The following is a 24,106-nucleotide window of genomic DNA, read 5'->3' on the forward strand; positions in this document are numbered from 1 at the left end:
TGTGTGGTATACAGCATATAAACTTGTCCATTTTCCCACTAAAGTAAATAGTCACTGCAAATTCATACATAGAAATTTTAAATGATCACCTATATCTATATAATAAAACTGGGGGCAGCACGGTGGCTCAGTGGGCTCAAATTGTCCATGACTGTTTGACATTAAAACACTTGAACTGATGAATCTCGAGTAATTACCTGTCCTGTCATGAATGTAACCAAAGTGTGTGAAACATGATGTTAAAATCCTAATAAATAAATAAATAAATAATAAACCTGTTCCATGTTTCTTGTCTGTCTTCTGGTTTCTCAGTGTTCATCTATATTCCTATGTTCTTGGTTTAGTTAGGTTTAGCTTAGAGTGTTAGCATTAGGGTCTAGCATTAAATGTTTCTTTACTAGTTTAGTGATTAGATAGCATTAGTTAGATTAGTTTCTTTGATCTCAGTGATTAGCAGTTAGTGTGGCTTAGCATAGGGTTTAGTTTAGTCTTGATTACTGTCTAGTTTTCCTTGATCTGTGTTCATGTTTATAGTTTGTGCCTGTTGTGTTCATTCCTGGTTCCCCTTATTTTGTTTTAATATGACAAATGTATCATGTTCATTACGTCTGTGCACTTGTCCAGCATACTTACCCAGTCTATTATTAGAAAAACATTTTTATCTTGAGGGTTGTGGTCCCTTTTACATGATGATAGTCGCTCCTATCATTAAGTTAGTGAATAGTTCAATCAGCATAAAACCAAAGGGAGATATTTCAATGAATTATTCTACTGCAACAATCACTATCTACAATTCCCAAACGTTCTCAGGTGATGCAGCAGTCTGCTATGCTAGCCTGCCACCACTGAGATCTGGTCTTTTTGTATTTGCTTAAACCTTTAACTGACAAAGGTACAAAAAAGATTTCCAATGACCATCGTAATTGACGTGACTGACAATTAACCAACAATTTTAGACCAAAATACAAATTTTAAAAACAAATTTTAAATGTGATGCAACACACACAGGTGTTTCTTTACATTTGCATTTATTCATCCAGTATTTTACTATTTATAGTAATTTCATTTAAATAAAATAACAGGTGTATGTAAGTATATAAACTCTACTGACCCTCATGTAAATAGGGGCTCATGCAACTGTAACATCTAAATATAATTTGTCTGATTGCTGATCACATAAGCAGAACAGTCTTTTATTAAAGGAAATGAGAGCTTTCTCCAGCTGACCCAGCCAATCTCCAGTAACCTAAATTCTGTCTATATGTTAACGGTCCTTCATGTCTTACTTTAGAAACTCCTTCAGGAAAGAATGAAGGGCAGAGGCAAAGTGAGTTATGAGAGAGAATGTGTGTAAGTGGGTTTCCCAGCCCTGTCTCTGATCCGGAATAAAGGCAGAAAAAAAGACAAGAGGCAGGGAGGGAGGCATTCTTCTGCCACTATGGCAGACTCCCTTTACCCCGTTTATTTTCTTTTTCTTACTTCTGAGAAATGCATTAGTTTTGCTGCTGTTGTGGAATGGATGAAAGACTGTCAGGGCTGCGGATGTTTGGACATACAAGATGAATGGGTAATTGGGAAAGGGGTCAAGGGCAAAATAAAAGCAGTGAGAAAATGAAACTGAAACTGATTTATTTTTTTTGGTAATGTTTTTATAGTTTTGACATCAGTTAATTTAAAATGTTATAAAACATTTATTTGTGGAGTTTTTTTTTTAGTAGTGGTCATTTCTATTTGTTTTATAGTTTTGTTGGTATGAGGAATGCATAAATACTCAGGTTTCATTTAGGTTTTTGATGTTAAAAAGCCAAATCAATTAATAGCATTTGCTTTAGCAGCTGCCTATAGAGAGCTAGTACTTATAATTAAGACCCTACCTAATTCAGGGCCGTGAAAATCGCGTCACGGACTGTGAAATAAGCTGTGTCCTGTGTAATATGCAATTTGCTGTAAAAGTCAAAATATAAGATGCCATATGAGGCGGTCCTAGCAATCATACAGCAGTTAAGTTAGTGTAACAGACTTTTCTGTGGTGTAGTGTGCTGACAATGTTTGATGTATGTTTACGTATTAAGTGCTTTTATTGAGTATTGAGTGTTTTTCCATAAAGTATGCTTCTCTACACACGTAATCATCTCTGTGTAGTTTGTGCTCAAACTATGTACAGTTTATTTCTTTCTTTATAAACTCAACAAACTCTAATGATGCTCGGTTACACTAGTAATCGGTTGGACTAAAAACACTACTCGGGTAACTGAGTTTGAAAAACTCCCAACCGATTATGTGGACGCAAAGGGGGGGGGTGTCAAAACCTGAACGAGTACTTTGAACTTTGAAAGGGACCTGTTAAGGTGGGCTGACTGTGTATTGTAGCTGCCAATGATTCTATAATTTAGTTTATGAGAGTTATTTAATGACTGCCATGAAATGTGGCATTTTTCTTTAAAAATCTGTGAAATCTGTGATTTTTGAAAAATGAGGTCCGTAAAATTATGCACATTTTCCCGTGAATTTAGTAGGGCCCTAATTATAATACAATGCACAAAACATAAAAAAAACATATAAGATATTTTTAACACTTTTTGTGTAACTTTCTTTCGGGTTCTCTGAGTAATTTCTCAGAAAGACTATTTCATAAGAATGATTATTTGGTACTTTATACAACACTGAATGTGATTAAACAATAAATTCACATTTACAGATACACAAGAAGATAATCTAACCTCTAACCTAATTAGTCCGGCTGATTTTTAGTCAGGCACCAACAAAGCCCACAGTCTGCTAAATATTTAAGAAAAAGTAGAGAATTAGATACAAAAGAATATCTTTATTTGTGATCTGGTGAAATCTCTTGAATGCCACGGAATGATCTTGCCTTAAAAGTCACTGCTTTCTTTAAATGGTTGGGGGGTCCAAAATAGTGGCCTTCTCTCTCTGTTCTCACAGAGCTATACTGGGTACTGTGTGGTGTACATGGTTTTGGTTTTGGCAAAACCGTGACAGTGCTGGAAATGTCAATGGATTCATGACCTAGCAGTGCACGTGCACCCACACAGACACACGCGCACACACTTAAGCACGCCACCTGTGCAGGCCCATCATGCTGTGAGCCGCAGATTGCCCCAGAAACACATTAATCTTAGTGCAACTGCCTGAAACAAACATTGTAAGAGCAGTGCAGGAAACTATGACCTTCACATCTAACAGCCCCGAACACAACACAAACTTCATTCTTTCTTCATGCCTGACTAAACTCTCTCTCTCTCTTTCTCTCTCTTTGTGTGTATGTGTGTGTGCAGGCTATAATATTTTGGGATGGCATGAGCTACGTTTTAGTCACACTCAGTTATTTACATGCACAAGTTCACATCTAAAAAGATGTTAAGAAAGTTATTTGATTATGGGGTGGTTTCATGTTTCTAACAGTTTTTTTATTCCAAAATGCTGCATATCAATTTGCCAAAAGAGGTTATTATGTATAAGGAAGACCCAACAATACACTGTTGTCTGCAGAACAAGAAAATAATTATAACATTTACATTTACATTTTCCAAATTATCAGGCTATTGTTTTGTCTTCATGTGCCCAGAGAACAACAGCTGTAACACCTGATAAACCTTTTCATCAACTGTTTTGAGTTTAATCAGATGTCTCGGATGGCACGGTGGCTCAGTGGGTAGCACTGTCGCCTCACAGCACGAAGGGTTCAATCCCCAGGTCTGGGTCCTTTCTGTGTGGAGTTTGCATGTTCTCCCCATGTCTGTGTGGGTTTTCATCCTACAGTCCAAAGACATGCAAGTGAGGTGAATTGGAACCCTAATAAATCCGGTGTCTCTAAGCAGAAAAATACTGTGCTGGACCAAAGTTATGCACTCCTTCGAGGAATGAGGAATGCATTGTTATTTAATAACAGCTTTAATCTAACAAAGGTATTGACAATCCAAATTTTCACTTTACACCACTTCACGTTTATGGAAGACCTGCATTAGTACCTGTTCTTGCTAACCAAAGGAAATCTACCAAAAAGGCGACAAGCAGAAATAGTATTCAGAGTTTGTTTTGCAGCGAGCCATTATAAAGGCAGAGGTCATTACATTACAGATATTCTTCACATCACAAAAGTTTTTTATGCCGCTTTACCTTTACAAAAGTCCTACATTAATACAGTGTCTGTTTTTGCTAACTAAATTAAGTTTAAAAAAGATTTTTGCTTTTATTTCTTCTTTGAATAGGCCTTGTATGCATCCTATAATTCCCGCTTTTACTACTTTATTGTTATTTTAGGTTTTCTGTGTTATTTGGTATGATTTGATAAGTTATTTCTTTGGGGGTCCAAGAACACTCATTTTTTCCACATAAATTAATGGTCTCACTTATTTGTGTTATGCCATTTCAGTTTATGAAAAGTTACGTGAGAAAGCTGTACTAATGGACAGCTGTGAAAACCTGTACAGGACATTTATGTTGTTCCTGAATAATCTGGTACTTGAATTATATGAAATAATAATAATGTCTTTGTCAATTAATAAATACATACATGTACAAAACAATTTTTTGGAAGCTGGGGTTAGAGGGTAAGGTCAGCAATAATACCACTGGAGCCAAGAGGCCTAAGGCCTTTGCTCAAGGGCCCAACAGTGGCTGCTTTACAGAGCTCGGATATGAACACTCAACATGAGGATATATAGATGAAAGCCCCCACCACTAAAATACCACAGAAACTATAACATGATATAGCAAATGACAAAATCAGATATGCTAACATACTTAGTAATACATCTATTCAGTCGTGCATGATGTGTATGTGTGTGTGTGGACAGTGGCAGTGTGAGGTGGATTCCAGGGGCCTCGGGGGAGCAGTGAGTCCTGTCTCGCTCTCTCTGCACCTCTCTAAAGCTGTCCCGCTGTCTGTTTCACATTAACGTTTTTCCCACCACACCAGAAGGCCTCACTTTATGAAGGTATAAATTACCCACATAATTACACCATATGTAGTTCTCCCAAAACAATGGCCATCTCTGATGAATACTAAACATGCTTTAGGATTCATGTGTGTGTGAGTCTACCCGTAGACGCATATGCGTGTATAATAAATATGGCATCATCAATTGTGGGCTGTTTCTACAGCTCATCTTAATTTACAATGACCTATGAATCAATAACAGGTTCATGTAAACACTGTTTAGCACCAGAATAAAGACCTTTCTTCTTTTTAGCTGGATATAAATGATAGGTCGGCGTGTGTACTTTATGTGTGGTGAATGATTAAGGTTGTAGTGTAATTCTTAGACCATGTTTGGATTTGAAAACCGCTACTCTGTGGAGTAATGGCCATGCATAAACAGTCATATTAGAAACGTATCATGCCCTTTTAGCTTAAGATTAAATCTGACAGAAAGAGGGAAGTCACACAAGGACAATTTGCTAACATACAAATCTGGTGGAAATGCTAAACAAGAACTGATCAGAGATGGATATGGTTTTCTCAGACTGTTCTACTGATCTTCTGTCTCACTGTTTCAGAATGACTGCTGCTAGGATCATTAGTTACCATCAAAGCTGGAGATGATGGCCTCCTGCTAAGTGAGAAACAGAGTGTAAAGATTGATTAAGGCTTTAATTATTATGAACAACGTAACAATTCAGTGAAGTGAGGAGAAACCCTTTAAATAGTGATCTGAGCGTTGGGTGCTATAACTATGATTAAAATGCCACTAAGTTTCCCCAAACTTACTAAGTACCTCTGACTTTATGCCAACAACATCTAATAAATCAATGTCATTTTTTTAAATAGTTGGGTAACTGCTCAAAAATAAATTATGCAAAAAGGGACTCCTACATATGTGCCATGAGGGGTCAGTGGTAGCCTAGTGGGTAGAGCTTTGGGCTATCAACCGGAAGATTGATGGTTCAAATCCTGGCTCTGCTATGTAGCCACTGTTGGGTCCTTGAGCAAGGCCCTTAACCCTGTCTGCTCCAGGGGCGCCGTAAGTTGGCTGACCCTGCGCTCTGACCCCAGCTTCCAACACCAGCTGGGATATGCGAAGAAAGAATTTCATTGTACTGTACATCTGTATATGTATATATGACAAATAAAGGATATCTTTCTTTCTTTCTTTCATTAAAAAGGAAAAAAGACTAACAAGCCACTAGCAAACTGTCCTTTTACATATGCTACACTGATAAAATCAGATAAAAACAGTTCTAATAGATTTTTTTTTTTTGATGAATGGCAGAAAAACAGATGTAGAACTTAGATCTCTGTTTTATTTAAAAAAAATATGACATGCATTGTAATGTCTAATTCTATTTAACAATTAGCCAACAATTAGTCAATAGAAGTTCACCATTTCAAAAATACAGTAGACCCTTGACTTACGAATTTAATTGGTTCCAAAGGGCTGTTGGTTCCAAAGTCTAAATGTTTGTTAGTTAAACCTATTTTTCCCATAAGAAATCATGTAAATTTAATTAATCTGTGCCAGACCCCCCAAACCACCCCCTTACCTAACCTTTCTAATGTCTTAAATGGTCTTTTTTGTTATAAATACTGTACAAGTATATTTTCCCTTAAATCTTAAATTATAGAATAGACATTCCTGTAATAAACAATAATAAACAATACACAGTAGTACTGTACATAAAACACACACCACATTTCAGTACAGTACGTGTGCTGTACCATACATCATAATACATTTCCTTCGTTTTACATAAAATGTATCTACCAGAAACAACAAGAACTCTCATATTTCTCTATTATTTCCTTTATTATTTTAATAGTGTTGTATTTTGTAGGTGTAATTGCATGAAAGAAAGACTTCTTTACTGAGCCGAATTCCTTCTTCTCTCTCACTCACTGTCCCCTCTGTCTGATACACAGTGACAGCTACTGGCAGGAGTAATTATACAACACAACAAAAAGATTTTTAAATTTTTCACCACTGCGCTTCCTCTGCACCTTCGTTGGGGACATTTTAATACAGAATTTTACAAAATATAAAGAAAACACCGGAAGAACACTGCCCGCTGTCCGAATGTTGACTCACTGTATATATATATATATAGAGAGAGAGAGAGAGAGAGAGAGAGAGAGAGAGAGAGAGAGAGCCGTTTGGAGTCAACTTGTTTGTGACGTCACGTGTTTTTCTTTTCGTAATCCGAAATTTGTTTGTACGTTAAGTTGGAAAAGATCGTTCGTAACCCGAAATGTTCGTATGGTAAACCGTTCGTAACTCAATGGTCTACTGTATGTTATTAAGTTTATTAGGACGTCTGAGGTGAATCTGAGGTATTTTAACTGAGGATCGGTATGGAAGTCCACTCCTTTAGAATAGCATATCTTAAAACCTGTCCTGTACTGCAAATAAACCATAGTTTATGGACCCTTATAAAGAGCTCTCTAAACTGTACTGTCTTTTCCTACATACCACCAGTACATACAGTGTATCACAAAAGTGAGTACACCCCTCACATTTCTGCAAATATTTTATTATATCTTTTCATGGGACAACACTATAGACATGAAACTTGGATATAACTTAGAGTAGTCAGTGTACAGCTTGTATAGCAGTGTAGATTTACTGTCTTCTGAAAATAACTCAACACACAGCCAATAATGTCTAAATAGCTGGCAACATAAGTGAGTACACCCCACAGTGAACATGTCCAAATTGTGCCCAAATGTGTAGTTGTCCCTCCCTGGTGTCATGTGTCAAGGTCCCAGGTGTAAATGGGGAGCAGGGCTGTTAAATTTGGTGTTTTGGGTACAATTCTCTCATACTGGCCACTGGATATTCAACATGGCACCTCATGGCAAAGAACTCTCTGAGGATGTGAGAAATAGAATTGTTGCTCTCCACAAAGATGGCCTGGACTATAAGAAGATTGCTAACACCCTGAAACTGAGCTACAGCATGGTGGCCAAGGTCATACAGCGGTTTTCCAGGACAGGTTCCACTCGGAACAGGCTTCTCCAGGGTCGACCAAAGAAGTCGAGTCCACGTGTTCGGCGTCATATCCAGAGGTTGGCTTTAAAAAATAGACACATGAGTGCTGCCAACATTGCTGCAGAGGTTGAAGACGTGGGAGGTCAGCCTGTCAGTGCTCAGACCATACGCCGCACACTGCATCAACTCGGTCTGCATGGTCGTCATCCCAGAAGGAAGCTGACGCACAAGAAAGCCCGCAAACAGTTTGCTGAAGACAAGCAGTACAAGAACATGGATTACTGGAACGCTCTGTGGTCTGACGAGACCAAGATAAACTTGTTTGGCTCAGATGGTGTCCAGCATGTGTGGCGGCGCCCTGGTGAGAAGTACCAAGACAACTGTATCTTGCCTACAGTCAAGCCTGGTGGTGGTAGCATCATGGTCTTGGGCTGCATGAATGTTGCTGGCACTGGGGAGCTGCAGTTCATTGAGGGAAACATGAATTCCAACATGTACTGTGACATTCTGAAACAGAGCATGATCCCCTCCCTTCGAAAACTGGGCCTCATGGCAGTTTTCCAACAGGATAACGACCCCAAACACAACCTCCAAGATGACAACTGCCTTGCTGAGGAAGCTGAAGGTAAAGGTGATGGACTAAACCCAATTGAGCACCTGTGGCGCATCCTCAAGTGGAAGGTGGAGGAGTTCAAGGTGTCTAACATCCACCAGCTCCGTGATGTCATCATGGAGGAGTGGAAGAGGATTCCAGTAGCAACCTGTGCAGCTCTGGTGAATTCCATGCCCAGGAGGGTTAAGGCAGTGCTGGATAATAATGGTGGTCACACAAAATATTGACACTTTGGGCACAATTTGGACATGTTCACTGTGGGGTGTACTCACTTATGTTGCAGCTATTTAGACATTATTGGCTGTGTGTTGAGTTATTTTCAGAAGACAGTAAATCTACACTGCTATACAAGCTGTACACTGACTACTCTAAGTTATATCCAAGTTTCATGTCTATAGTGTTGTCCCATGAAAAGATATAATAAAATATTTGCAGAAATGTGAGGGGTGTACTCACTTTTGTGATACACTGTATGCATCTTATTTAGTTGTAAAACCAAAGACCATCGTGATCACAGAGCTCAAACACAATATCTAACACACGCACATACACACACACACACACACACTGTACAAAAAATGTTTTGTTACAGCATCTGTTTCCATGAGGGTTTTTTCCCCATTCATGAGACAGAAAGAGAGTGAGAGAGCACTTGAGACAGAGAGTCCTGGGGCCAATGTTTACCTGAGCTTCATTCACCCAGCATGCTCCAGCAGTGGTCTGTCACCAGCTCTAATAAATGTGATATGCATTAGAACTGACTTCAGATGACAAGATATGACTAAGTGGGCCTGCCTGTCCTATTAACCTCTGTCAAAATCGGGAAAAGCAAGGGTCGGCTTTAGGCGCTCCTGCTGTTCCTGCTGCTGACCAAGATGTATTGCTCTATACTTATTCACAAAAGCAGCTGTTAGGCTTTTACACCCATCTCAGAATCCTGGCATCTAAGTATACGTTCCCCAATTATCCATAACATAATACCATGTGTATACTGTATATGTATACTATATACATCATAATTAGGCTTGTAAGAGATGCAATATGGACATTAGACATGGTACTACATACATACATACACATATTATAAATATGTACATATCTGTAGCTATCTATCCAGCTCTATAGATAATTATGCATATACAGTGTATCACAAAAGTGAGTACACCCCTCACATTTCTGCAAATATTTTATTATATCTTTTCATGGGACAACACTATAGAAATAAAACTTGGATATAACTTAGAGTAGTCAGTGTACAACTTGTATAGCAGTGTAGATTTACTGTCTTCTGAAAATAACTCAACACACAGCCATTAATGTCTAAATAGCTGGCAACATAAGTGAGTACACCCCACAGTGAACATGTCCAAATTGTGCCCAAAGTGTCAATATTTGGTGTGACCACCATTATTATCCAGCACTGCCTTAACCCTCCTGGGCATGGAATTCACCAGAGCTGCACAGGTTGCTACTGGAATCCTCTTCCACTCCTCCATGATGACATCACGGAGCTGGTGGATGTTAGACACCTTGAACTCCTCCACCTTCCACTTGAGGATTCGCCACAGGTGCTCAATTGGGTTTAGTCCATCACCTTTACCTTCAGCTTCCTCAGCAAGGCAGTTGTCATCTTGGAGGTTGTGTTTGGGGTCGTTATCCTGTTGGAAAACTGCCATGAGGCCCAGTTTTCGAAGGGAGGGGATCATGCTCTGTTTCAGAATGTCACAGTACATGTTGGAATTCATGTTTCCCTCAATGAACTGCAGCTCCCCAGTGCCAGCAGCACTCATGCAACCCAAGACCATGATGCTACCACCACCATGCTTGACTGTAGGCAAGATACAGTTGTCTTGGTACTTCTCACCAGGGCGCCGCCACACATGCTGGACACCATCTGAGCCAAACAAGTTTATCTTGGTCTCGTCAGACCACAGGGCATTCCAGTAACCCATGTTCTTGGACTGCTTGTCTTCAGCAAACTGTTTGCGGGCTTTCTTGTGCGTCAGCTTCCTTCTGGGATGACGACCATGCAGACCGAGTTGATGCAGTGTGCGGCGTATGGTCTGAGCACTGACAGGCTGACCTCCCACGTCTTCAACCTCTGCAGCAATGCTGGCAGCACTCATGTGTCTATTTTTTAAAGCCAACCTCTGGATATGACGCCGAACATGTGGACTCAACTTCTTTGGTCGACCCTGGCGAAGCCTGTTCCGAGTGGAACCTGTCCTGGAAAACCGCTGTATGACCTTGGCCACCATGCTGTAGCTCAGTTTCAGGGTGTTAGCAATCTTCTTATAGCCCAGGCCATCTTTGTGGAGAGCAACAATTCTATTTCTCAGAGAGTTCTTTGCCATGAGGTGCCATGTTGAATATCCAGTGGCCAGTATGAGAGAATTGTACCCAAAACACCAAATTTAACAGCCCTGCTCCCCATTTACACCTGGGACCTTGACACATGACACCAGGGAGGGACAACGACACATTTGGACACAATTTGGACATGTTCACTGTGGGGTGTACTCACTTATGTTGCCAGCTATTTAGACATTAATGGCTGTGTGTTGAGTTATTTTCAGAAGACAGTAAATCTACACTGCTATACAAGCTGTACACTGACTACTCTAAGTTATATCCAAGTTTCATGTCTATAGTGTTGTCCCATGAAAAGATATAATGAAATATTTGCAGAAATGTGAGGGGTGTACTCACTTTTGTGATACACTGTATATTACATATATACTGTACATATACACTGATCAGCCATTGCATACAATATGTATAAATGGTGGCCAATCCATGTGTGAAAATGATGTCCCATGCTCCCTGAACCACTCTTTCACAATTTGAGCAAGATGAATCCTGGCATTGTCATCTTGGAATATGCCCGTGCCATCATAGAGGAAAAAATCAATTGATGGATTAACCTGGTCGTTCAGTATATTCAGGTAGCTGACCTCATTCTTTGGGCACATAACATTGCTGAACCTAGACCTGACCAACTGCAGCAACCCCAGATCATAGCACTGCTCCCACAGGCTTGTACGGTAGGCACTAGGCATGATGGGTGCATCACTTCAGCCACCTCTCTTCTTACCCTGATGCACCCATCACTCTGGAACAGGGTAAATCTGGACTCATCAGACCACATGACCTTCTTCCATTGCTCCAGAGTCCAATCTTTATGCTCCCTAGCAAATTAAAGCCATTTTTGCCAGTTAGCCTCACTGACAAGTGGTTTTCTTAAGGCTACACAGCTGTTTAGTCCCAATCCCTTGAGTTCCCTTCACATTGTGCGTGTGGAAATGCTCTTACTTATTAAACATATCCCTGAGTTCTACTGTAGTTTTTCTACCATTTGATTTCACCAAACGTTTAAGTGATCGCCAATCACGATCATTTAAGATTTTTTTCCGACCACATTCCTTCCTCAAAGATGATGTTTCCCCACTGTCCTTCCACTTTTTAATAATGCGTTGGACAGTTCTAAACTACAATTTTAGTAGTTTCAGCAATCTCCTTAGATGTTTTCTCTGCTTGATGCATGCCAATAATTTGACCCTTCTGAAACAGATTAACATCTTCTCCACGACCACAGGATGTGTCTTTCGACATGGTTGTTTAACAAATAAGAAGCTACTCACTGCATCAGTTAGGGTTAAATAACTTGTTGCCAGCTGAAACATAATCACCCATGCAATAATTATCCAATGGCAGGCTCTTACCTATTTGCTTAGTTAAATCCAGGGGGTGACCTTTTTTTGGCCAGGCAGTGTATATATATACTGTATATATATATATATATACAGTATATATACTGTATATATACACACACACCGATCAGGCATAACATTATGACCACCTTCCTAATATTGTGTTGGTCCCCCTTTTGCTGTCAAAACAGCCCTGACCCATCAAGGCATGGACTCCACAAGACCCCTGAAAGTGTGCTGTGGTATCTGGCACCAAGATGTTAGCAGCAGATCCTTTAACTCCTGCAAGTTGTGAGGTGGGGTCTCCATGGATCTGACTTGTTTGTCCAGCACATCCCACAGATGCTTGATTGGATTGAGATCTGGGGATTTTGGAGGCCAAGTCAACACCTCAAACTCATTGTTGTGCTCCTCAAACTATTCCTGAACCATTTTTGCTTTGTGGCAGGGTGCATTATCCTGCTGAAAGAGGCCACAGCCATCAGGGAATACCGTTTCCATAAAAGGGTGTACACGGTGTGCAACAATGCTTAGGTAGGTGGTACGTGTCAAAGTAACATCCACATGGATGGCAGGACCCAAGGTAGCTCGTCTGTTGGATCGGACCAGATTTTTTAAAAAAAGGAAAAAACTGGATCGCTAACATCATTGTCACTATGCCAAGCCGGGGAAAAACTATATTTTCCACACTGCCTTTTCAGTAATAATTTTTTTACTGCATAGTTATTGCTGCCACATTAAATCTTGAAATTGATTTCTTCCCAAGCATTATACAGATATTCAACCTTCATGCATTAACTTACACATAAAGGCAGTTTAGAGCAGCCAACCCACCTTCTGCATGATTTGGAATGTAGGACTAAAATGGAGTACTTGAAGGAAACCACAGGGAGAACATGCAAAAGTCCTCACAAACAGTGATCAAAGGAGAGGGTTAAATCCAGGTCTCTTAGCTCATGTGTGGCACCTACTTTACCAACTGTGCCAACATGTTGTTCTCAGTGTAATTTTACTTTCTGTACATTTTAAGTGCATGCATTTTAACCTTGTCTGACAGCAAAGGTGGGTGAAAGGACTGTCCCTAAGAAGCAGGATTTAAAAACATGTCGCAGCTAGTCTCAAATGGCTATTTTTGACTTTCCTAGATCAAAAAAATAAGAAGAGGAATAGCGAGACTGTGTGTATCACAGGCTTGCCTGTGACCCTCAGGGTAACAGTAGCCTTTTGAGGCTATATCACTTCTTGATAAAATTCAATAAGACATACTTCTTTGAATTGAAGTGCTGGAGAAAAGCCAGGACTGTAACAATACAATCAGTCAGTGAGAGTGTGTGTTAGAGCCAGACCGAGAGAGAGTCATGGGGAAAGCTGAAGCTATCAGTCTTATCCCTCGGCTTAAAACAGCTTCCAAAGGTGGTGCATTCTCTCCCCTGCGACCTGAGGCAGTAGAAGTCTGGATTAGTTGACTAGCCTGCACAACACACTGGATCAACGCTCATAAAGAGGGCAACACACAAGCTACCCAATGACCTTTGCGGAATAAAGCCACAACAGATATTAAAACTAATATCTTCAGGTTCTTATAGTAGGAACAACGAAATCCTAGTCCAGAATGCTAGCCAGATTGGGTTCAATGTCCTGTCTTTTTTATGTGTTTTTCAATTCAGACTGGGGAGAATGGGATAAAAAGGTAGGCAGAGGATATATGGCTCGGGGTGTAAGTGTGTAGAAAAAGTGTCACCTAAGCTCGGCAAGCTGTCTGGCTCTTGATGTAGCCCAGCAGATATCTTCTGTGTTCTGTTCAAAAGAATGTCTAAGGGGTTTATTATCACTCTGCTGATTAAGTTACACTTTACTTGAAAACAAGATTTTCCTATTCTTTTCTTGTGGTCAGACAAACCTCATGTACGTATATCAAGTATATCAGGCAGGTTCACATGGTGAACATTCTCATAGGTGTATATATGTAAAGGGAGTGTGTTGGGGCACCTGTTTTAGTATGCTTGTTTATCCTAAATGAAAAAGAATAGTGTCCTGTAATTTCACAATGTTAGGGTTAATGATAGCCACACAGTGATAATGTCACACCACCTAAAAATCTGTTATACCAGTTTACTTGTTTGTGTGTGTGTGTGCATATGTGTTACTTCCACAGATAACAGTGTACCTATGCATCAAAATACTGTATATTAGTGGCACTCAGGTAGCGTAGCAGTAAAACACTCTAGCACACCAGAGCTGACATCTCAAACTCGTCGGTTTGAAATGTAGCTGTGCTACCCGGCAGGCTGGGCGCCTACATGAACAACGATTGACTGTTGTTCAAGGGTGCAATTAATAACTGATGCAATTGCGACCCCTGCTGGCTGATTGATGGCACATGCACAGAGACGAGGGATGATGTAATCAGTGTGAGTGTGGGTCTCTCCGTACACAAAGCTGATCTACATATGAACTCTCCTCGTGCAGGTGAAAAGATGCAGTCGGAGTGTGTGTTAGTCATGGCTCTCCTCAATCAGGGTGGAGATCAATATCAGTATAAAGGAAGTGTAATGCAATAGGGTAACTGGGTATGACTAGATTGTGAGGAAAAAATGCAAAAAAAAATACTGTATGATATTATAGTACACTGTTGACCAACTTACATACCCAGAGCTGCTTGATCATGTTGTCAGGCTTGTTACATACCAGTTGTTCAGCCTATTTTATCTAAGGGGTTTATTACCTAGTAAAGCTAGTTAAAGTAAAGCTACCTGAAAGAATGCACATTCAACCTCTTAACCTAATATGTTGCATTATAACATAAGAATCAGTTATTAAATGGCATGTGTATTTAGATGTAGATATTCTACGCTTGCCATTTGTAAGATAAGGAACATATACTTAGGAGTTAAAAACAAGTCATTCACAAAGATTAGGCATGATTTTAAACAACTGCATTGTGCACACATGTACCACAGTGAACATTGATGTAAACCTGTTAGAGATGTAGAAACATTGCACATTTTAAATGATATTAATGTCATCACTGAGAGCAAAATCAGATTCACAGTGGTATATTTACCATAGCAAATACACCTAGACATAGATAGATCTGTTATTGTAAGAAAATGTGTTTGAACTGAAAATTCCTTTGCAGATTATTCAGACCCTTTATTCAATACTTTGTAAAATCCCCTTTTGCAGCAATTACAGCTGCAAGTCGTCTTACATACATCTCTACGAGCTTTGTACACCTGGATTCATGGCAGATCCTCTCAAGCTCAGATTGTATGGTGAGCTTAAGGATCTTAAGGTCTCTCTAAAGATGTTCAGTGGAGTTTAAGTCTGGGCTTTGGCATGGGCACTCAGGGACATTCAGAGCATTTTGGTCTTAATTCTAGCTTTTACTACCCTGTTCTAGCTTTCTTTTATTTTCATCAATTAATTTATCCTGGTCAGGGTCGCATCTAAGATTATGTTTCTGCGTAGAGTTGATGCACGACTTTCTTTTTGTGTAGTTTAACAGTTTCTCATGCAATGGTGGTTTTCAGCTTTTCAGACAAAAATTTCTCTGAATCCTTGTATCTTATCATAATATAATGTATGGTAGATGGTGAAAGACTTAAATTATTTGGAATCCTGCATTACTTTTCTTATTGAACTGATAAAAATTTTCATATGAAGTTTGGCACAAACTACCATCCATCATCTGTTGCACTGACTGAGCCTTTGGTGGATCCTTCTTTTATACCCAATCATGATTCCCTCACTTACCAATTACCAATTCATCTGCTTATTGTGAAATGTTTCAAAATAATGTACCTTCAACATTCTATGATTTTCACTTTTAGCATCAAATTCTAAATGTTTTTATATATATTTTCTTCTATTTATTTATGCATTTTTTCTTCCCTTTTTCTCCCGATTTAGCATAGTCAATTTGTCCTACACTGCTTGGGATGCCTGATTGCATTTGAGAAGGGTATGTGGCTGCTCATGTGCCCTCCCACCTGTGCGCAGTCCTAGTGGACCCAATCTTTTCATCTGCTTTCTGCACAGATGCCTCTATCTGCTAACCAGCGTTACACATCGTTTGAAGACCCCACCCACTTAGTCCGGTCATTTCCCCACCAAGCAGACATGGTGGCCAACTACTGTCTGTTGCAGACACTGCCAATTGTGCCTGATAGATGGCGCCCAGCCGACCGGTGGCAGAGCCGAGATTCGATTCGGGTGTTCAGAATCTCGGCACTGGTATGCTAGCAGAATATCCCACTGCACCACCTGGGCGCCAAATGTTTTTATATAAAAAAAAAAAATAAAAAAAAAAAAAGAAATTATTGTTAAACTTTTGTGTGTTAAATAAATATTTAAGTGAAAAAACAAATTACAGATTCTTTTTATTAAATTTTACAAAATTCCCCATCATATTCGGAATTGGCATTTGTTAAAGAAAAAATGCATTTTCTTGAGCATATTAACTACATTATATAAATAAAATGTTAATTGCCTAAACATCCATACATAATACTTGGTTAAATATAGAATTGGTTATTCTGTATTTGTTGATTGTACATATGAATTTATTCCGCATTAAAAAAAAAAACTGTACTGCAATGTGTGTTGACTAAATAGGGGATTTTTTAAAGGGTGGAAGGTCCAATAGCACATGTCATATTGTCAAGATGTTATATGTGCTTAAGGGCAGTGATAGTTCTGGAATGTACCATACTAATGTCACATTCCTTTTAAAGTTTAACCAAAGTACACACTGCAGGACAAACAGGTTTTATTGTTGAATTTAGTATTTAAACTGACGGTTAAACTGTTTGCTTGAGAAGATACTTAACAATCATTGGTCAGCACAGTGACACAAAGATGATGATGTTATTAGACATAATAGCAGATTCGAATATTTTTATTCAAATTGCATAATCAGATGTTTTATAAAATTTTAAATTAAAGTTATATATTCCATATGTCATAATTGCATAAAAACCAATTATGCTGTAATTATAAAACAATCTAAAATTAGTGCTGTGGCTTGATTTTAACCTATAAAACCTAAATGGTTTTTTAATGCACAATTCTGCTATGACTAAACACTTCTAACAGTACTAAGTGTTCTGTGTGCTGATATAAGCAATTGTGCTTGCAGGTACGGTATGAAGTGTATGAGAAGTTTATATGGGCAGAACAATTGCACTTGGAGACCACTTGGCCACTTAACATAGGTTTTGATCAGCAGAATGATAGGAAAATAGAAACATGCAGTCACAGTCTCAACAGCATTCTTTTCACTTTGCATAGGCAAAATGCTGATGAGCAGGGCTCATGTAGTATGTGTTGTGGCATCTTGTTTCTAGGCGTGTGTGAGGCTATTAGGGAGGGAAAGCCAATCCATGATGCCCTGACAAACACTTCTTGTGTTGCTTTTAAATTGGTTGTTTTGCAACCAAGGCCAGACTATTTTTACATGTTTCAGGACTCAGACATCCTGTTCTATGAGCTTAAGTGACTTACAGATTTGTGTTTGACTTAGTGCTGCTTCTACATATTTACATTTACAATAACAGCACTGAATTCTGACCAGGCAGCTCTATCAGAGTAGAATTGTTTATACAAAGACATATAGTTAAATTAACTACAGTGGTACCTTGAAACTTGACGTCAATTGGTTGTGGGAGTGGCGTTGAGTTTAAAAGATGTTGAGTTTCAAGGTATTTTTTTCCATAAGGATATGTGGGAAACCTGTTAATGCGTTCCGTGGTCCCGTGGAACTGCATATATTTTGTGGCAAATGTAAAATAATGGGGTTGTTTTTGACACGTATACACTGAAAACGACGCAAATATAATATAAAAACACTGAAATACAATTGAAAAACAGTTAAACACAATAAAACCCCTGCACTTTACTTTTTTATTGTCTTAATCATGGAGATGCTTGATCTTGGAATACTGTATTCCATTCAGTAAAGGCGCATTCACATGAGAAGCGGCACAAAGCTTACCATGACTTATTGTACTATAGTGGAGAGAACTTATGAGCAGTAATAATTAATAGAAGTATTACTTAATGTTCCAGTGTCGTTCTTTTAATACATTAAGTCAAGTTAAGCTTTTTTTAACAATAAGCATTTTAGTCTCGAAAAAAAGTTGATTTTCACAATTTCTCAGCACCCCGAGCTATAACACAAGTTTAAAAGTGAAACAGTAAGGACAATCCAGCTAAACACAGATACATGTGGATGCTTTTAGAGTAATTTGATAGTTAGTCCACACAAATGCAGATTCTTCTCATATGAAAAAAAAAAAACTGAACACGTTGAGTTTAAGATAAACGCTGAGTTTAAGGGTACAAATTTCTCGACAAAGGGCATTGAGTTTCAAAGATTTTGAGTTTAGGGGACATTGAGTTACAAGGTACCACTGTAGTTAGAATGGGGTGTCTAGATGCTTTAGGTTAAGTATTGTATATTTAACATGAAGAATATAAATAAAATTGTACTTTGTGTTTTTTATTAATGAAGACCTACTAAACTGATGTTTAGCAGTGTGAAAAAAGGCATCATTCATTTATTCAATTAACATTTTGCTGTGTAGCTCGATGTCCTCAAACAAGCTTCATGTCTCTTGTAATTTCATATTTAATAAACAACGTAAGTAGGCCACATAATTGTAATATTTCCAAAATTTAATAAGCTCTGATGCAAGATGCAAACATCTTTCCTTTATGAGAGGTCCAGTGCATGTTACTCTGTTAATGTGCTATTTGGGATACTAATGTCCAACATAATCTGCCTGAGATTTAGCCCATCAACTGTGCAAGTTTTTCCCACTTGCCTTTTAATGTTTATGTTTCTCATATACTGTACATTGTGTGTTTATGATGAAAGACAAATATATTTAAAAGATTCAAACTGCGTGTGTTCAAGCCCATCCTACTGAACAGATGTTGTTGATTATAAAGAAGCATCAACCTCCCAAAGTCTCTGTGTGTGTTTGCAAATTGCTTCTTTTCTCTCATTGTTTGGTTAGTAATTAGTATGTGTTTTCTCAAAGCAGGCATTGAGGAGCTCCAAGCTTGCATCATGATGACTAAGTAGTCCCATAATAGTCCTGTAGGATCTAGCCTTAGGCTAATGTCCACTAAAATGTTGCATGTCTCATGAAGTCAAACCTTGATTATTATAGTTAGTGATTATCTAAGTCCTAAAACCAAATCTAATAATAATAAAAAATAACCTGTAATAAAAAATACAGCTTATAAAAACAATAAATTATATGAAAATGCTGTGTTCAAAAACAGTAGCTTTTATCAAATATATAAATATAAAGAGCAACATAAAGAAAGATCTTTTTATTAAGAATGGTCCTATAGAAAACAGGGGTTTGGGGCATTTTTCTTGGTAATTAAAAATTTTACTGAGTCATGTTTACTCCTAAAACAGTATGGCAGTTCAGTGCGGATTAACTCACAGCTGAGGGCAGTTTAGAGTGACCATTCCAACAATGTTGTAAAGGGTAGGACAAAACCTAACAGAATCCCACAAAGACAGAAAAACAGACCACACAGTCCAAACAATAATAGGGTTAGGTTTAAATCCTGAAGCTGTTACACATCTTCCCCATCCTAAACTGAAAGATGTCAGGCACTTACACCGATCAGCCATAACATTAAAACCACCTTATTGTTTCTACACTTACTGTCCATTATATAAGCTCCACTTACCATATAGGAGCACTTTGTAGTTCTACAATTACTGACTGTAGTCTATCTGTAGTCTCTGCATGCTTTGTTAGCCCTCTTTCAATGGCCAGGACTCTCCAAGGACCACTACAGAGTAGGTATTGGTGGTGTGTTAGTGTGTGTTGTGCTGGTATGAGTGGATCAGACACAGTGGCCACCACTCTATTAGACACTCCTACCTAGTTGGTCCACCATGTAGATGTAAAGTCAGAGACGATCGCTCATCTATTGCTGCTGTTTGAGTTGGTCATCTTCTAGACCTTCATCAGTGGTCACAGGATGCTACCCACGGGGGACTGTTGGCTGGATACTTTTGGTTGGTGGACTATTCTCAGTCCAGCAGGGACAGTGAGGTGTTTACAAACTCCATCAGCACTGTTGTGTCTTATCCACTCATACCAGCACAACACACACTAACACACCACCACCATGTCAGTGTCACTGCAGTGCTGAGAATGACCCACCACGCAAATAATACCTACTCTTTAGTGGTCCTGTGGGAGTCCTGACCATTGAAGAACAGCATGAAAGGGGGCTAACAAAGCATGCAGAGAAACAGATGGACTACAGTCAGTAATTGTTGAACTACAAAGTGCTCCTATATGGTACAGTGGGGCCAAAAAGTATTAAGTCAGCCACTGATTGTGCAGGTTCTCCTACTTAGAAAGATGAGAGAGGTCTGTAATTGTCATCATAGGTACACTTCAACTATGAGAGACAAAATGAGAAAAAAAAAATCCAGGAAATCACATTGTAGGATTTTTAAAGAATTTATTTGTAAATTATGGTGGAAAATAAGTATTTGGTCAATAACAAAAGTTCAACTCAATACTTTGTAACATAACCTTTGTTGGCAATGACAGAGGTCAAACGTTTCCTGTAAGTCTTCACCAGGTTTGCACACACTGTAGCTGGTATTTTGGCCCATTCCTCCATGCAGATCTCCTCTAGAGCAGTGATGTTTTTGTGGCTGTCGCTGGGCAACACGGACTCCACAAAAAATTTTCTATGGGGTTGAGGTCTGGAGACTGGCTAGGCCACTCCAGGACCTTGAAATGCTTTTTACGGAGCCACTCCTTCGTTGCCCGAGTGGTGTGTTTGGGATCATTGTCATGCTGGAAGACCCAGCCACGTTCCATCTTCAATGCTCTCACTGATGGAAGGAGGTTTTGGCTTAAAATCTCACGATACATGGCCCCGTTCATTCTTCCCTTAACACGGATCAGTCGTCCTGTCCCCTTTGCAGAAAAACAGCCCCAAAGCAAGATGTTTCCACCCCCATGCTTCACAGTAGGTATGGTGTAACTCACCATTCTTCTTCCTCCAAACATGACGAGTTGAGTTTTTACCAAAAAGTTCCATTTTGGTTTCATCTGACCACATGATATTCTCCCAATCCTCTTCTGGATCATCCATATGCTCTCTGGCAAACTTCAGATGGGCCTGGACATGTACTGGCTTAAGCAGGGGGACACGCCTGGCACTGCAGGATTTGAGTCCCTCTCGGCGTAGTGTGTTACTGATGGTCCCTTTGTTACTTTGGTCCCAGCTCTCTGCAGGTCATTCATCAGGTCCCTCCGTGTAGTTCTGGGATTTTTGCTCACCGTTCTCATGATCATTTTGACCCCACGGGATGAGATCTTGACCCCAAGGGAGATTATCAATGGTCTTTTATTTCTTACATTTTCTTACAGTTGCTCCCACAGTTGATTTATTCACACCAACCTGCTTGCCTATTGTAGATTCACTCTTCCCAGCCTGGTGCAGGTCTACAATTTTCTTCCTGGTGTCCTTCGATAGCTCTTTGATCTTGTCCATGGTTGAGTTTGGAGTCTGACTGCTTGAGGCTGTGGACAGGTGTCTTTTATACAGATAACGAGGTCAAACAGGTGCCATTAATACAGGTAACGAGTGGAGGACAGAAGAGCTTCCTAAAGAAGAAGTTACAGGTCTGTGAGAGCCAGAAATCTTGCTTGTTTGTGGGTGACCAAATACTTATTTTCCACCATAATTTACATATAAATTCTTTAAAAATCCTACAATGTGATTTCCTGGATTTGTTTTTCTCATTTTGTCTCTCATAGTTGAAGTGTACCTATGATGAAAATTACAGACCTCTCTCATCTTTCTAAGTAGGAGAACTTGCACAATCAGTGGCTGACTAAATACTTTTTGACCCCACTGTAAGTGGAGCTGATAAAATGGACAGTGAGTGTAAAAACAAGGAGGTAGTTTTAATGTAATGGCTGATCAGTGTATGTATTAGCACTCTCTGCAAACATGCATGGTGTCAAAGTAAAGCTTTGTGCCACGTTTAATTAAATAAAAAACATGGATATCGATCATGTGACCAAACAGTACATCAGTCTTCTTTTTTTAATGATATAAGCAATGATATGTTATCAGTGGAGTTTCTGTAAATAAGGATCTCTGTTCTGCTGTGTACAATGTTTCTGTTGTCCTTCCGCACTCAGTATCTGCTGTGTTAAAAATGTCAATATTAGCCAGAAGCAATTGGCCTTGGTGGCTGTAAAACATCTATGCCACTGTAGTCAGGTGCAGTTTTTAGAGACTTGGGTGGAAACACCAGTGAACAGAGGCTGAATACATATGCTTTTGAACGGCTTGTGTATTTATAAGCAGCCTTGACGTTGTCAACTTGGCTTCCTTCCCAGGGACACAGCGTACACTGGTATTCAGCCCTGTTTATTCAACTGCTCTCCTGGAATCCACAAAACCTTTTAAAAATGTAACCTATTGCCACACACGCACACACACAGGTGCACACAGTGTCATCGCTGATGTGCAAGGACACTAAAAAAACAAACAAATTTACAAAAAACATGAATAAATTACAATTAAAATTGGAATATAATTATTAAAAAAAAAATCTTGGTGAGGTCAGCTTCGTCAGTAAAATCATTTGATATATCTTAAGTGTATTTTTACATACTTAATTCATATGTGTTTTTCTGTTTTCTAAGTAGAACTTTTTTATTTAAATTTACAGCACTTGGCTGGCACTTTAATCCAAAGTGAACAAATACAATACAAGCAACTGAGAGTTAGGGGTCTTGTTCAAGGGTCCAACAATGGCAACCTGGAAGTGTCGGTACTTTAACTAGCAACCTTCCAATAATAGTCCAGTATTTTATACTTAAAATATACACTGCCTGGCCAAAAAAAAAGGTCACACACTCTAATATTTCGTTGGACCACCTTTAGCTTTGATTACGGCACGCATTCGCTGTGGCATCGTTTCCACAAGCTTCTACAATGTCACAACATTTATTTCTGTCCAGAGTTGCATTAATTTTTCCACAAGATCTTGTAATGATGATGGGAGATTTGGACGACTGCGCAAAGTCTTCTCCAGCACATTCCAAAGATTCTCAATGGGGTTCAGGTCTGGACTCTGTGGTGGCCAATCCATGTGTGAAAATGATGTCTCATACTCCCTGAACCACTCTTTCACAATTTGAGCCCGATGAATCCTGGCATTGTCATCTTGGAATATGCCCGTGCCATCAGGGAAGAAAAAATCCATTCATGGAATAACCTGGTTATATTCAGGTAGCTGACCTCATTCTTTGGGCACATAACGTTGCTAAACCTAGACCTGACCAACTGCAGTAATACCAGATCATAGCACTGCTCCAACATGCTTGTACGGTAGGCACTAGGCATGATGGTGCATCACTACAGCCGCCTCTCTTCTTACACTGATGCACCCATCACTGTGGAACAGGGTAAATCTGGACTCATCAGACCACATGACCTTCTTCCATTGCTCCAGAGTCCAATCTTTATGCTCCCTAGCAAATTAAGGCCGTTTTTGCTGGGTAGTCTCACTGACAAGTGGTTTTCTTAAGGCTACACAGCTGTTTAGTCCTAATCCCTTGAGTTCCCTTCGCATTGTGCGTGTGGAAATACTCTTACTTTCACTATTAAACATTAGATTTTCTACAATTTGATTTCACCAAACGTTTAAGTGATCGCCGATCACAATCATTCAAGATTTTTTTCCGAACACATTCCTTCCTCGAAGATGATGTTTCCCCACTGTCCTTCCACTTTTTAATAATGCGTTGGACAGTTCTTAA

Source organism: Trichomycterus rosablanca, chromosome 5 (assembly GCF_030014385.1).
Source record: "Trichomycterus rosablanca isolate fTriRos1 chromosome 5, fTriRos1.hap1, whole genome shotgun sequence".
Taxonomy (NCBI): Eukaryota; Metazoa; Chordata; class Actinopteri; order Siluriformes; family Trichomycteridae; genus Trichomycterus; species Trichomycterus rosablanca.